Raw genomic sequence first — 16242 nt, 5'->3', positions numbered from 1 at the left:
ACAGTGGAAATAGAGTTGGCTTTCTTCTTCACATGTCCTTGGCCTTCTGGAGCACCATGGTACAGCAGAAAGCATCAACTTTGGAAGCAGAACTAGTTTTACTTATAAGTTATATGATCTTGAACAGGCTGTTAAAAGCTCTTTCAGTCTCAGTTTCCTCATCTGATAAATGGGGACTAAGGAGTATTTTCTAGGCTCCCAGTAAAGGTTGGCTCCCTTCCCTGTGCTGCAACTTCACACTGTTTATGTCTTCGTTCTCCCCCACATAACACAGGTTGTTTTCCTCATCTTCAACAAGGAAGTAGATGCATGTAAGATGACCCTTGGTAATACAAATTAAAATATTTTGTTTATAAAGTGCTGCACAGTGTACAAAGTTTTCACACACATAAATTAAGAGCATCTGGGAAAAAGAAATGAGTAAGCAGATAAAGGGAACCCCTAGGACCTATATTCATCTTCTGAGTTTTTGCTCAGAGAAGGACCAATTCTCATATTATATTCAGAATGTTTTACTTTTATTTGCTTCAGCTTTCAATTAACTAGCCCATTGCAACAAATAAGCTTGCTTTATTGATTTCAATAAAATTATTTTATCAGTATAATTTGCATCACTTGTTTGTTTTATTCATTCATTCTTTTAATAAAAATCTATTAATATAAATAAATATATTTTAAAATAACATTTACCAATTGCTTTTCTAGACATTGGAGATTAGCAGTTAACTAGACATATGAGGTCTCTGCTCTCATTATAATTTGGGACACTAAATAAATAAGTAGATAGATAAAGACAATTTCAAATGTAGATAAGCCTGTGAAGAAAATAAAATGAGTAAGAGAGGGCTGGGGTGATTGTGGCTACTGCATGTTGAAAAGGTCAGGGGAGTTCTCTTCCACTATGCATTTGACCTTGGACCATGTATAGATTTAGGTGGAGGGAATAAAAAGCATAAAATCCTGAGGCTGAAATTGTTTTCAGGGATAATATACTTCTTTAGGAGACCTAAGGACAAGCATGTGGTGGGACTAGTAATCATATGGAATTTTATGATCTGTGAGAAGGTAGTTACAAACATTTCCAGCCACTGTTCCCAAATTAATAGAATGAACTAAAATTTTCCAGTATCTAAGTCAATAATCTATGATCACTTTTTGTCCACAGAAGAACCAGGCTTGTGTGTCCCCATAAGAAACTTGTTGAATCACTTAATGTAGTGAGTTCTATTAAATTTTATTCTTTGACCTTTTCTACCATTCAAGGAAGTGTCCAGAGGAATGCAGAGATAAAAGAGTTTTGTCCACATACCCTTCTCTGCTTTTACCCCCACTTGCTTTCTTCTTCTCTCCACTTGCTTTCTTACTCTCTACAGAGGCAGCTGTGACATCCTGCATGGATAAGGAAATGATGTATATCTTCTGCCACCCACTTAGAAATACTTTGGTGTCATTGGCTATGAATATTTTTCCCTCATCCCCACCCCCACTCTAGCCCTGCCTATCCAGTATGAGAACATGGAAACTCATTTTGGAAAACGTGATCTAGTTGGTCTCCAAACTTGACCTTGCTTATTCTTGGGTGATTATGTTAAGGATGGATTTTTTTTCGTTGTATTCTACTGTGGGTTGTTTTGTGTGTTTTTTGCAGTAAATATAAAAAGTTATAGTTTTCTTATTTTTAAAAGATACATCATCTCATAGAACAAGAAAATGATGGGTGGGTAGATTTAAATATTAACTTAATTTTCTTTATTTTAAAGCATTCTTCAGAGAACTATTTTCAGTAGCAAAGATGTTGTAGTGCATTTAAAATACATTTGATTCAGTCAGGAATGTTAAGGACATCTCTAGTACAAAAGGAATTAAACTTGCTGGGTGTATGATGGCTTTGGATAAGATAAACAGTTTGAAAAGGATATGATATCACTCATCTCTTTAGGAAAGCATTTCTCTGTCTTAGAGTTAAAGCTCCAGGCAGAGGAAATGGGAAGGCGGGAGAACATGGCCCAGTTCCAGAGGAGATGTTGGGTCATGGAGAATGAATGAGTCAACAGGCATCAGAGGGTGTGTAGTGAGGGATTGGAAAGAAGGAAGAAAGGAAGCAGTGGGGCCTTGGAGCGCCCTCGCACCTACACCCATGCACACACACCAGGTTCTTGGGGAATATGATGATAAGTCCTTAGTATTTTCAAAGAGTGACTGTGTACCCCAAGCAACCAAATCACTTCCACAAACCGGCTTGGCTCTGGGGGAGAATCTGACACACCAAAATTAGGGAGGTGATGAAAGTAGAAGAATCTCTACAGTAGAAGAAAGAGCATTGTAAATTGTCAACATTTCAGTCCTTTGTTTAGACAGGTTGGGAAGGAAATGAGAAGTCAATTCTTGAGGAGAAGCAATGCAAATAAAATTGGTGGCACTTAGTTGTGGTAAAATTAGGTGTTTAAGGCACCCCAGAGATCTCTTTATGGCATCTGTGTGAGGTATTTTCACTTCGCAGTGGAAATGGATAGGTGAAGGACCCTTGTTTCTGTGAATATCTATGTATTTCTGCAGCTCAGGCCTCTAGCACATAGACCTGACATTTGACCAAGTCTTTTATCAGATCTTGTTCATCATATTTACATTCCTAGCATTAAAAATTATTTGAATTTTTGTAATATTGATATTCTGAGGATCTTAAATTTTTTTACAGGAATTTCTTACTTAATACCTATGCACTTTAATTAAACAAATGGAACCACTGCCGTCATCCCCACTATATCATATGGCATTAAGAAAATTTGCTACCCACATGAATCAAGTAAATGAACAAAATAAAAGAATGGCCTTAGTCTTTTCAAATTAATGTTCTAACTTTTTGACACTTTCTTCTGAAGTAAACCAAGTATGCTTGAAAATAAAATAAAATAAAATACCTTCAATTTCACCATTACAGCTTCCAGTGTGATCTATTAAACTATTAAATAAGATTATGTTACTTCTAGTAACTAGGAATTTTTCCCATAAGAAGGAAAAAAAACACACACACACTTAATAATTTCATTACGGCCCAAAGCACCTGTATGATCTGGCCTCTGCCTGCCTGTATGGGTGGTCACCTTCCTCTGTATCTAATTGTCTTAAAGTAATAAAGAATGCACTCTGTTACTCTAAAAAATATTGTTAATAAATTAGGTAGTCACTCAACTCCAACCTTATTTTTTTACCCCTGCCAAAAATGTCCCTCCCTCCTGCCTAGAACACATTTCTTCTCTTCATATAAACATTTAGGCCTTTGAGTCTGCTGAAACTCACTTCTGTATATCCCAGTATAGTAAGTGATTACACATGTCATGATTTGCAATGATTTATTTAAGTTTATGTTTATATTTTTAATATTGTCTTCTCCACAGGACTCTGATGCAAGAGCAAGACTGATATTCTGATGGTTCTACTGAAGCCTGGCATGGGTGCTGTGTGTCTGCTTTTTCCATCATGGATACTGAGTGCCTTGCATAGTGCCTTTATTGAACTCTTATCGTCAGACATGAAGAGAGCAATTCAGGAACCATCAGAATCAGCTGGTGGTTGATAAAAAGACTGAATCTCAGGTACAAACCTGCTGAGCCACAATCTACTATTGAACACGATACTCAGGTGCTTCCAATTGCACATTAAAGTCAAAATGCAACAGTTTACAGTTATGTACTAAGCATGGGCAAATAAGAAGCTGACTACTTGGCTGGCCAGCATGGCCAGTGGTTGAGCTTCGACCTATAAACCAAGAGGTCGTGGTTTGATTCCCGCCCAGATTATAGCTAGATCCTCAGTAGGGGTATGCAGGAGGCAGCCAATCAATGAGAAGCTGATTACTCATACTCTTCACTTTTAAGCAACTTTCATGGCCTACCAAATGGGCCAATTCCTATTTTAAATATGGATGAAAACTTTGCCAGTTATTCTAAAATCTGTACATACTACCTCCTATATTTCTTACAACTCATATAATAAAATAATGAATTCTATTAGAAAGTTTATGATTTCTTGTCTTGGCATGTTGTCTTAATTTAAGCAAATATAATTAGATTTGGGGTCTAATCTAAAATATAAAGGTATACAGAGTATTGAAATTCTACTGTGGTTTTTCAACAATGAGGTACCATCTCACACCTGTCAGACTGGCTATCATCAACAAATCAACAAACGACAAGTGCTGGAGAGGATGTGGAGAAAAAGGAACACTTGTGCACTGCTGGTGGGAATGCAGACTGGTGCAGCCACTATGGAAGACAGTATGGAGTTTCCTCAAAAAACTACAAATGGAACTCCCATTTGACCCTGTGATCCCACTTCTAGGAATATATCCCAAGAAACCAGAAACACCAATCAGAAAGGATATATGCACCCCTATGTTCATAGCAGCACAATTCACCATAGCTAAGATCTGGAAACAGCCTAAGTGCCCATCAGTAGATGAATGGATTAGAAAACTGTGGTACATCTACACGATGGAATACTATGCTGCTCTAAAAAGGAAGGAACTCTTACCATTTGCAACGTCATGGATGGAACTGGAGAGCATTATGCTAAGTGAAATAAGCCAGTCAATGAAGGAAAAATACCACATGATCTCACTCATTCATGGATAATAGAGACCATTATAAACTTTTGAACAATAATAGATACAGAGGCAGAGCTGCCTCAAACAGATTGTCAAACTGCAGCAGGAAGGCCGGGGAGGGTTGCGGGGCAGGAGGTAGGGGGGTAAGAGATCAACTAAAGGACTTGTATGCATGCATAGAAGCATAACCAGTGGACATAAGACATTGGGGGATAGGGGAGGCTAGGGGACTGTCTAGGGCGGGGGGATAAAATGGACACATATGTAATACCCTTTGTAATACTTTAAGCAATAAAAAAAAAAAAAAAAAAGAAAGAAATTCTACTGTGGTTTTTAAATAAGCACAATTATCTCATTTAAAAAATATGAGTGAATAAAGGTAAAATCATAGTGATACATAAGAAACTCACTCAGATCGGTGACTCACATATCTTTCATGCATGTCTTCAAAGGCTCAGTGGACTTTCACATAAAAAGAATTTTTGCCTTTTACTTACTTCAGCAGAGTCAATTGATTTCCTGTTAATCAAGATTTGAAAATGCCACTGAGGTTTATTCTAGAATAAACTAGGACAATTTAGAAGGACCCAGGCCAATATCCGGAATGCCAGAAGTGATCAAATGAACTTTGATTCAAAGCAAACAGTATTACAAGTTCCATAGCTGTTCTGACATTCTCAACTCAGGAGCCTTCTTTATCACAGGGCAGAGAGAGAAAATGCATTTGTGCATGCCAAGGCGTGTTTACGCTTCACATTTAGCATATGAGGTAGCTGCCAAATGCAAATCTTGCATACTAAGCAAAATTTAATTGATAATTATCATTGTACTCATTAAAAGTTTTTGACTCATAGTATTGAAAAGATAAGATAAGATACTAATTTGTCCTATAAGACCCCAAACCCAGAACCTAAAATCACAAGACCATTCATGGATTACTAAATTGAATATTTTATTGCCGTATCTATTAGTGTAATGGGGTGCTTTAGCTTACTTCCATTAGCTTCTCTAACTACCCAAATGAACAGAGACAAAGAACCAAGTTCTGGTGAAGGTGAATTCAGGGCACTGTCCAAGTATGGACCTGTCCAAAGCTCCTCAGAAATGTCCAAGAGACCTGTGGGGGGCTCTGATATTGCTGAGGTGGTACAGTGTAGAGGCTAAGGCATAGGCTTTGGCGTCATAGGACTGGACTCATTACTTGCAGTAAGCCTCACCTATGGATCAATGATAAGAGTTATCTCTGAAAGGTTTTTAATGATTAAGTCAAATAATCAGACAATGAATGAAATTTACTATTAACAATTAAAATAGGACAACAGAATTAAAACAAAACTATTTTAAAAATCTTAAGCTTTCCGGGGACTTCAAAAGCACTGGTGTAAATGGCTATATCTTAACACCACTCTTACTAGTGGCTAGCTTTGGCCAAATCATTCATTCATTCAACATATATTGACTGAGAATCCACATTACATTATGACAATTACTAGGGATCCAAAAAGTACACAAAAAAAGTTGTAAAGTACAACTTGGAGTTTAGTGGAGATAAGATTTTTAAAGTAATTATTATACCATCAAAAACTATATGAATTGTGATAAATATGGAAGAAAATTATAGTATGCTGTCAGAATATACTAGTATATCAAGAAGAATGGACTTAAATTGCAAGGTCAGGAGAGGCTTCTGAGAAGAAGTGACATTTCACTTGAGATGTGAAGAATGGAGAGGAGCTTGCTAAGGCAAGAAGATATAGGAGCTGTCCCAGTAAGATGCAGGTTTGAGTCTGACAGAGTTCACACCATGGAAAGAGCTGATCTGGCAGAGTGGTGGGAAGTGGTGCAAACCCTGGGGGTCTTTTACCCTGAGCACATGGGCTGCCATTGAAGGGTTTTAAGCAGAGGTGGTCTGATCGCCTTGGCTTCAGTGTGGTGGATGAATTAGAATGTGACCATAGTGGAAGGCAGGAGACTAGTTTATTAAGGGAAAATGTTAAAACACTGGAAACTGAATATACCTTTCGCACATTCTCTGTGTAAGGCAACTTTACTGTAGAATGAGAAGCATGGGGCAAGTTAGGGTTTTACAAGTTCACATTCCAGTTCCCTTTTAGATTAGCTTAGAACATGTATTTGCTGAGGGATTAACTAAAACTGTCTATGTTGGCTCATCCACTTCCAACAAATATTTATTAAGGTTTCTCATGTGCCACTTACCATCTTAGGCCCTGGGAATAGAGCTGGGAACAAAACACATGAAGACATTGCTCCCATCAATATTTCATTCTAATGGAAGAAGAACTTAAACAAGTAAACAAATAAATACATAATCTATAATAGAATAACACTATGAAGAAAAATAAATACAAGTGAGAGGATCGAGAGTAAAGGAGGGTGGTAGAATTTTAGAGAGGTCAGAAAAGATTTCTCAGAGAAGGTGATTTTTGAGCACAAATGAAGACTAGGTAATGTAAAATCCAAAAAGATCATTTCAGGCATGAAAAACATAGGTAAATGCAAAGACCCTGAGATGAGTGCTGTGCTTAAGGTGGGAGGATGGGTGAAGGGAGGTGGAGGAAAGTATAGGGAGGACAAATAGTGATACTCGGAGACTTGACTTGGGATGGTGAATGTACAATACAGTGTACAGATGATATGTTGTAGAATTGTGCAGCTGAAACCCATATAATTTTGTTAACCAATGTCACCCAAATAAATTAAATAAAAAGACAAAAAAATTAAAAGAAAAAGAAACATAATGAATATGATTGCATCATCGCCACCACTAACACTACCATTGTCATATTTATCACCACCATCACTACCATCACCACCACCCTCAGCATTATCACCATCTCCACCACCACCACCACCACCACCACCACCACCACCACCACCACCACCACCACCACCATGATCATCCTGTAACACTGGGAAACTTTTCTAGAGGCTTCATAGGACATGCTCTTGATTTGGCTCCATTAGAGATAGTCTTACATTAGGCAGAACATGGAGCTCAACAAAAGTCTAAATCTTTAAGGATGCCCAGGTTTTATAACACTGGGATTTTAAAAGTTAAGAAAACAAATTATTTTTAGGCAGATATTTTCGGTTTTCAGCATGAGTAGGAATCAACTGAGCTACTTAAAAGTGCCATTCCTGTATAAAGATCTTGATTTATTAGATCAGGAGTGAGCCCCAGGAATCCATATGTGCAACAAACATTTTAGTTGGTTTCTTGATGCAAGTGGTCCAAGGACTATGCTTTAAAAAATTCAATTTTAATGTCTTTTTAGGTATTGAGAATCTCACAACTTTTACAGTTTAAAATCACTTTCATCATTGCACATCTGTGCTTGAACTCAATAATGGGGACCTAAAATATTGTTCTCCAAATCACAAAAGTGACAGACAAGTCAAGACAAACCAACCTTAATGAGATAACATCTAATATCTAAGAACTGATGGAGAAGTGAGACCAAAGAGTTAAAATTCATTGTCACTTGAATTATGACACTGATGACAATAATAATATTTTTAATGTACTTTCATTTTCTAATTGACATCAATGACAAATCTTTTACTCCTAATATAATTTATGAGGAATTCTTCAAATAGATGCTGTTTATAAAAGGTCTGGCACCTTACATTTCTAGAGAGTAATTTCATAGTTAATTAAGGTATGCCAAAGATGACTTACATAAATATTATTTATTTTCAAGTAGTAGAGTATACAAATATTCATGGCCTTTAAATAATTCTTTATAATATTTCAATATCCCATTATTATTAGCACAATAATGAATAAAAATTATCAATGTATTGAAAATTTTAAGGAGTCCCAATTAATAGAGAACTTTGGTTAATAAACTGATGGATAATAGAAAACTGATGTAACTATATTCCTTCCTTCAAATACCAATATTTGCAACATAGAAATGTTGTACTTCCTATAAAATATTTCTTGCCTTTATGTCAAACATCAATTGATAATTTCATCTTGCTTAATTACTTGGTAGCAGCCAAAGTGTCCTCTACACAACCTTCATGCCAAGATGATTATCTCATTTTCCAATCTTTAAAAGGAGTTACTGGAGCATCATCCTGTTCTGCCTTAGAAAAGGAAAGTGACATCTAATATGTGTCAGCTGTTTGGGTATGAAGTGTGCTTTTTTTTCTTCCCTACTACTTAGTTTTTATTATCTCATTTCAAAAGGTTAATAAGGGGTTGGGAGACATCTGTTCCTGAAAAGATAAACCTGAGATTACCATTCATAGAAACATAGAGGATATTAATACAGAAAACTAATTTTAGATCAGACACTGAGATTCTAACCTTCAGATGATTTGCTATTCTTTTGTAAATAATTTTCAATGGGCTTTCTAACATAATAATGGTAATTGTGATTATAATTTTAGTTGAAAGTTGAACTTGAAAGTAGACTGTTTTTTCATCCATGTGCATCACACATATGTATACTTAAAATTCAAAATATCTCTTCTCCCCACCCCCACCTCCACACCTTAAGTCTCAGTATACTGGTAATTCTTTAATCAGTTGTCTGAATTGAATATTATCCTGCTCCCAGTTAAGCACAAAGAGATTTTTGAACCGAATCACTGCTATTTGTCCATTAGGCTTGCCAGCATTCCTAAAAAGACATTTGATCACAAAATCCAATAAGCTTGGATTCTAAAATCCACAGCAGAATTTTAATAGCTGGAAGCAGTTAAATTTTTGGCCAAAGAGCAACCCAACCCAGCCCACAGTCTGGGTGCTGGTGTGCCAGTGAGCCAGAATGCTACTCTGAGTAAAGTAGGGCCATTTATGATAATTTTTCTTCATTTTTCCTTCCTCCTTCCCAAGGGCAGGATTTTTTTTTTTTTATTTAAATTCTTTATTGTTTAAAGTATTACATAAGTCTCCTTTTTCCCCCATTGACCTCTCCCCAGCTTCTCCTACTCTTTAGTACATGCCCTTGCCCCCCCCCCCCCAGTGTCTGTGTCCATTGGCTATGCTTATCTGCATGCATACAAGTCCTTTGGTTGATCTCTTACCCCCTCCCCTGCCTTCCCTCATAGGTTGGATGGTCTGATCGATGCTTCTCTGTCTCTGGATCTATTTTTGTTCATTATATTCCACAAATGAGTGAGATCATGTGATATTTATCTTTCTCTGACTGGCTTATTTTGCTTAGCATAATGCTCTCCAGGTCCATCCATGCTGTTGCAAATGGTAAGAGATCAGCATAGTATTCCATTGTGTAGATGTACCACAGTTTTTTAATCCATTCATCTGCTGATGGGCACTTAGGCTATTTCCAGATCTTAGCTATTATAAATTGTGCTGCTATGAACATAGGGGTGCATATATCCTTTCTGATTGGTGTTTCTGTTTTCTTGGGGCATATTCCTAGAAGTGGTAAAAAGGCAGTTCCATTTTTAATTTTTTGAGGAAACTTCATACTGTTTTCCACAGTGGCTGCACCAGTCTGCATTCCTACTAGCAGTACAGAAGGGTCCTTTTTTCTCCAAATTCTCACCAGCACTTGTCGTTTGTTGATGTTAGCCATTGTGACAAGTGTGTGATGGTACCTCGTTGTTTTGATTTGGATCTCTCTGATCATTAGTGACTTTGAGCATTTATTCATATGCCTCTTGGCCTTCTGTATGCCCATTTTCAAAAAGTATCTATTTAGGTCCTTTGCCCATTTTTTTTTTGATTGGATTGTTCATCTTCCTTTTGTTAAGTTGTATGAGTTCCCTGTGAATTTTGGTGATTAAATCCTTATCAGATGTAACATTGGCAAATATGTTCTCCCATGCAGTGGGAGTTCTTATTGTTTTGTTGGTTTCTTTTGCTGTGCAGAAGGTTTTTATTTTTATGTAGTCCCATTTGATTTTTTTCCTCTTCAGTTTCCATTGTCCTAAGAGATGTATCAGTAAAGATTTTGCTACCTATGTATTCTTCTAAGGTTTTTATGGTTTCCCATATTACATTTAAGTCCTTTATCCATTTTGGGTTTATTTTTGTGTATGATGTAAGTTGGTAGTCTACTTTCATTTTTTTGCATGTATCTGTCCAATTTTCCCAACACCATTTATTGAAGAGACTGTCTTGGCTCCATTGTATGCTCTTGCCTCCTTTGTCAAATATTAATTGAACATAATGGATTGGGTAGATTTCTGGGTTCTCTGTTCTATTCCATTGGTCTATGTGTCTGTTCTTGTGCCAGTAGCAGGCAGTTTTGAGAACAGGGGTTTTGTAATATAGCTTGAAATCTGGTATTGTGATCCCTCCAACTCTGTTCTTCTTTCTCAGGATTCCTGAGGCTATTTGGGGTCTTTCTTCATTCCATATAAATTTTTGGAGAGTTTGTTCTAGGTCTGTGAAATATGCCATTGGGGTTTTAATGGGGATTGCATTGAATCTATAGATCACTTTGGGTAGTATGGACATTTTAATGATGTTGATTCTACCAATCCATAAAGACAGGTATATTCTTCAATTTGTTTATGTCTTCCTCTATCTCTTTTTTCAACATCCTATAGTTTTCTAAATGTATGTCTTTTACATCCTTAGTTAAGTTTATTCCTAGGTATCTTAATTTTTTTGTTGCAATGGGAAATGGGATTTTTAAATTTGTTTATTTCTCTTTCTGTGAGTTTATTATTGGTGTATATAAAAAAGCCATAGATTTCTAGGTGCTAATTTTGTATCCTGCTACATTGCCAAATTTACTTATTAACTCTAGTAGTTTTTTGATGGAGTCTTTAGGGTCTTCTATTTACAATGTCATGTCATCTGCAAATAATGACAGTTTTATTTCTTTTCCAATTTGGATGCCTTTTATTTCTTCTTCTTGTCTGATTGCTATGGCTAGCACTTCCAGTACTATGTTGAATAAGAGTGGTGAAAGTGGGCATCCCTATCTTGTTCCTCTTATTAGGGGAAATGGTTTTAGTTTTTGTGCACTGAGTATGATGTTAGCTGTAGGTTTGTCATATAAGGCTTTTATTATGTTGAGGTATGATCCCTCTATTCCCACTTTACTGAGAGTTTTTATCAAAAAAGAGTGTTAGATTTTGTCAAATGCTTTTTCTGCATCAATTTATATGATCATGTGGTTTTTGTCTTTTAATTTGTTTATGTGATGTATCATGTTTATTGATTTGCAGATATTGTTCCAGCCTGGCATCCCTGGAATAAATCCCACTTGGTCATGGTGTATGATCTTTTTAATGTACTGCTGGATGTGATTTGCTAAAATTTTGTTGAGGGTTTTTGCATCTATGTTCATCAGGTGTAATGGCCTGTAATTCTCTTTCTTTGTGGTGTCTTTATCTGGTTTTGGGATTAGGGTAATGCTGGCTTCATAGAAAGGGCTTGGAAGTGTTCCTTCTTCTTGATTTTTTTTGGAATAGTCTGGGGAGAACTGGTGTTAGTTTTTCTTTGGTAAAACTCCCCAGTGAAGTCATCCAGATTCCCAAGGGCAGTTTTGATCAGAAAGGCCTGAGAGCCTGATTTCTTCAGATCATGCTATAGTCTCCAGCTGCCTCTGATAAAGCAACATTTCTTTTGAGAGTACAGCACTTACTAGTAAGAGGTAGTTGTTCATTTAAAATAGTAGGACTGCAACATTGTGACGGGCTGATTCTTGACTGCCATTTAGCAAAGGAAAAGGCACATGTCTCTTGAGTGTTGGACTGTGCCAGTCTGCAGCTGCGCTGTGGCATGTCAGTAATGATGTAAGGCATATGCAGCAGCCCCAAGTTTAAATCTTAGCATTTCATTAATTCCCTGGAATGTAAGCTTCATGACAACAGGAGCTGTAAGTATAAGGTTCACTGTATCTCAAAGGCCTAGACAGAGGTGGCCACAGAAGTTCTGGATAGTATGAATCAACGCAAATGGAATTCTCTAATCATTTATTGAAGAGAAATTTATTGAACACTTACCAAGTAAAACCATTTGTCAAATACTTGTGTGGAATACAAAGGTAAATAAGATACAGAAGTTAACCTTAAGGGATTTTTAGTTTATTAGAGGAGTTAAGGATGATAATACAAAGAAGAAAATGATAGGCAATATTAGAGAGGTATTGGTTTTGTATTTTTTAAAATTATTTTAAAGACATTTCCCCATACCAACTTTAATGCCTTGGAAAAACACTCTGAAATGTACTGCATGCTAAATAAATGTGAAGGATTATTATAGTTCTAAATGGCTATTTTCTCTGAAGAGGCCAATGTTGGAGTCACTGCTTTAAGAGACTTCCTCTTCCTAGATTTCTACAGATGTTTAAACCAAAGATGCAGACAATTTATAAGATCATCATCTTGGCCTGGCTGCACATTAGAATCACCTTCAGAGTTCTCAAAACTCCCAATGTTCAGGCCACACCCAGACCAATCAAGTCTGAATCTCAGGGTGTGGACCCACACATCTCCCCTTGAAAAAGCTCTCCAAGGGATCTCATTGGTTAAGACCATTGTTCCAAATCCTGTCTGCTCATAAGAATCATGAGGAGCTACTACCAGTAAAAACCAAGTGTCACCGCAAGGGATGCTGATTAATCTGTCTGGAATAGGACCTAGGCATAGATATGTTTGTTTGATCTTTTAAATTTAATAGTAATATGTAATCAGGGTTGATATGAACAGAGTTAGGGAATAACAAAAATTATATCTAATTGTGGGGAAAATATATTTTTGTCATTGTCTATTGTTACTTATCATCTGTAATAAGTAATAGCAAGTTTAAGAGACTATTCTACTAATTTTTCCCAGTTTTAAGTGATTATGATAAAAATCACAAAGGGTTTCTATCCCTAAACCTATGACTGGTTGGGCCTGGGCAGGCATAGACTGTCCTGAAATTCTTGGCCCCATGAGCTGGTATGGTCACTCTTAGTCATTTCTCTTTGATGGAAAAAGCCTGGGCATGAATAGCGTGCAAGCCTGTGTGATCATTTCAACACAGATGTCACCACCCATAGGAGCCACCATCTGGGAAGGAACCTTATTTATCCCCTGCACATCGTACATGGATAAAACAAAACATTGTGTTATTTCAACTGTGATTTGTTTATAAATACTTCTGTTGTGTAATCCATGATAAAGTTTGGAAACTTCTTGGATGATCAGTTACTCAGAACTATTGACATAAATGGATCCTTCTGACGCATTGTATCAACTATTTATAAAAAGAAAGGATTACAAATTGAAAGTTTACTGGTAAAGTCATATACCTTCAATCAAAGGCAAAAATACAACTTTAATTTCAAAATTTAAATAACAGCATGCTGGTTTTACAGTCTTGAGAGAGTCTGTGTGATTTAAATGTACAAGAAAGAAGTGAGGGCAAGGTGAAGGAAAAGGTGAAATAGTTACAGGAAGACTAATGATTCTAAGTAAAGTCAGCAGGAATTCTGGTGTTTTAGGAGAAAAGAATTGACTCATCTCTTGACATTTAATTCATTTTACTTAGATCACTTAATATAAACTTTTCCTTATGCCTTCATAAAACTTCAAATTTCCATTCAAATGAATCACATGAATGGTAGCCTAGGGCAGTTTATTTTGTTAGAAGTTTTTTTTTGTTTGCTTTTTGTTCAGCTTCACCTGAACAAAGTCTGGCAAGTTATGGATTCATAACTGCAAAACTCTTCTTTGAGGAGAGCAATTTTGATGAGAAATGGAATCTAAGACAGCATTCATGTGCTTCTGTTCAATTTTCCAGCAGATTGTCTAACTGATCCTAGGCTCAAATACCAACTTCAGTAAAGGGTCTACTCCTTCTGGCTAACCTTGGCTTCTCCTCAGAATAGCCCTTCTTTTGGTAGAAGAGAAGGTAACATGCATGTACTGAATATCCATTGGATATGTTACTCCATGTAATTTGTACCACAATCCTAGATAGAAGTCATGGTAGATAATTATACTAATTTTAAGAGTAGAAAACAAAAATTATTAGAAATAACTATTTGTTTTAAAATATTTTATCATGTTCATTTTTATAGATGTAAATATGTAATTTGAAAAGGTCTACATCCATATTTTAGACTATTCATTTATATTCAGTTGATCCCATACCACTTAAGCTAGTTGGCAGCTAAGTGAATTGCAGGCATTGGGGAAAAAATTACAGGCATAGGGAAAAAGAAAATCTGTGAAACACTGGACTCTCAAATACAAACCTAAAATGTTCGGTCAATTATATTTGGATTAAGGGATTTTAAGAAGAAAGTGTCATGTATTCTACTATCTGAATCTTTGAAAAGCTACCTTGCCCATTGATATCCTTCTTTCTTTCCTCTTCATTTTAAATACACTTTTGGGGGCACAAATTAAGGCCATGCTAGTTGTCTGAGCTGGTAACTCAAACCCCCTCATTGAGAACCTATCTGGAGCCAGAGATGGGAATAAATAGATAAAAATTCAAGTTCCTTATTGTAGCTGTTGAGTAGTGGTTCCTGTAAAAGGTGTTGGGGAGGAAGGACACTATTGGTGGCGGTGTGTTGTTGCTCTTAGGACAGACCAAAATCTTTAATAGGACCACAGGCGCTACCTAATCTGCCCACCTCACTAGTCTGATCTCCCCCCACTCACCTCCTTGCAGTCTGGACTCTGACACACAGGCATTCCCCCAGGCTTCGTATGTGACAGGTTCACTTCATTCTCAGTCTTTGCCCAAATTCTTCTTCTACCCTGACAGGAAACCATTATTCTCACTCCTTCCACTTAGCTCAAATGTGCTCAGGGCTCAGTTTAAACATTTGCTGCTGTGGAACACTCTCCTGATTCCCTCGGATTTGTGTAGGTCTGGAACGTACCGCCATAGCACACTCTGGTTCCTCTTCTGTAACACTTAGGAGCTTCATTATTTCATACTTAATATCTGTCTTCTTTCATCTAAGGGAATAACTAACACATTTACTGTCAGTAACAACTTTCTGAGGGAGCTATTATTCCTATTTACAGATGTGATAACTGAGAGTTAGTGATATTGAATAACTTACCCAAGGAGACAGCAAGGAATAAGCCAGGATTTAAACCTGGGTCTTTGACTTCAAACCCATATTCTTTTTTTTTTTAATACTGTCTAAGTTTATATAAAGGCTTGTCTCATAGAGGAGAGAGCACTGGAATAGATTAGACTTTGTTGCTCTCGCAAGCTCAAATTCTGTCAGACAGTTTTGACCATCTGCCACAGAGTGTTACTTGCAACAAAGCCATACTCGTAATCACTACTGTTACCTGAGCTTCACCTGCATGTCTTCTTTTCTAATCCATACTTTGCACTTCACACAGTGCCAGAAGCATCTGTAAACTCATACATACTTGTTAAATGTAAGAATAACTTAGTTTCAAAAAAAAGTAAGAATAAGCTCTAGCCAATTGGCTCAGTGGATAGAGTGTCGGCCTGTGGACTGAAAGGTCCCGGATTCGATTCCGGTCAAGGGCACATACCCAGGTTGTGAGCTCTAATCCCAAAAGGGGAGCATTCAGGAGGCAGCCAATCAATGATTCTCTCTCATCATTGATGTTTCTATCTCTCCCTTCCCCTCCCTTCCTCTCTAAAATCAATAAAGTTATATATATTTTTTTAAAGTAAGAATAAAATAAAATAATATAAG

General features: G+C 36.7%; 1 non-coding gene across 1 annotated transcript; it reads right to left on the bottom strand.

Moving 5' to 3' along the window:
- Positions 1-15702: 15702 nt before the first annotated feature.
- Positions 15703-15828, bottom strand: LOC118661850. Its single transcript, XR_004969498.1, has one exon. It is a non-coding gene; the product is annotated as a small nucleolar RNA SNORA28 (small nucleolar RNA).
- Between the last annotated feature and the right edge of the window lie 414 nt (positions 15829-16242).

This window comes from Myotis myotis, unplaced genomic scaffold (assembly GCF_014108235.1).
Source record: "Myotis myotis isolate mMyoMyo1 unplaced genomic scaffold, mMyoMyo1.p scaffold_m19_p_1, whole genome shotgun sequence".
NCBI classification, from domain to species: domain Eukaryota; kingdom Metazoa; phylum Chordata; class Mammalia; order Chiroptera; family Vespertilionidae; genus Myotis; species Myotis myotis.
This window is presented reverse-complemented; position numbering and strand designations above follow the sequence as displayed.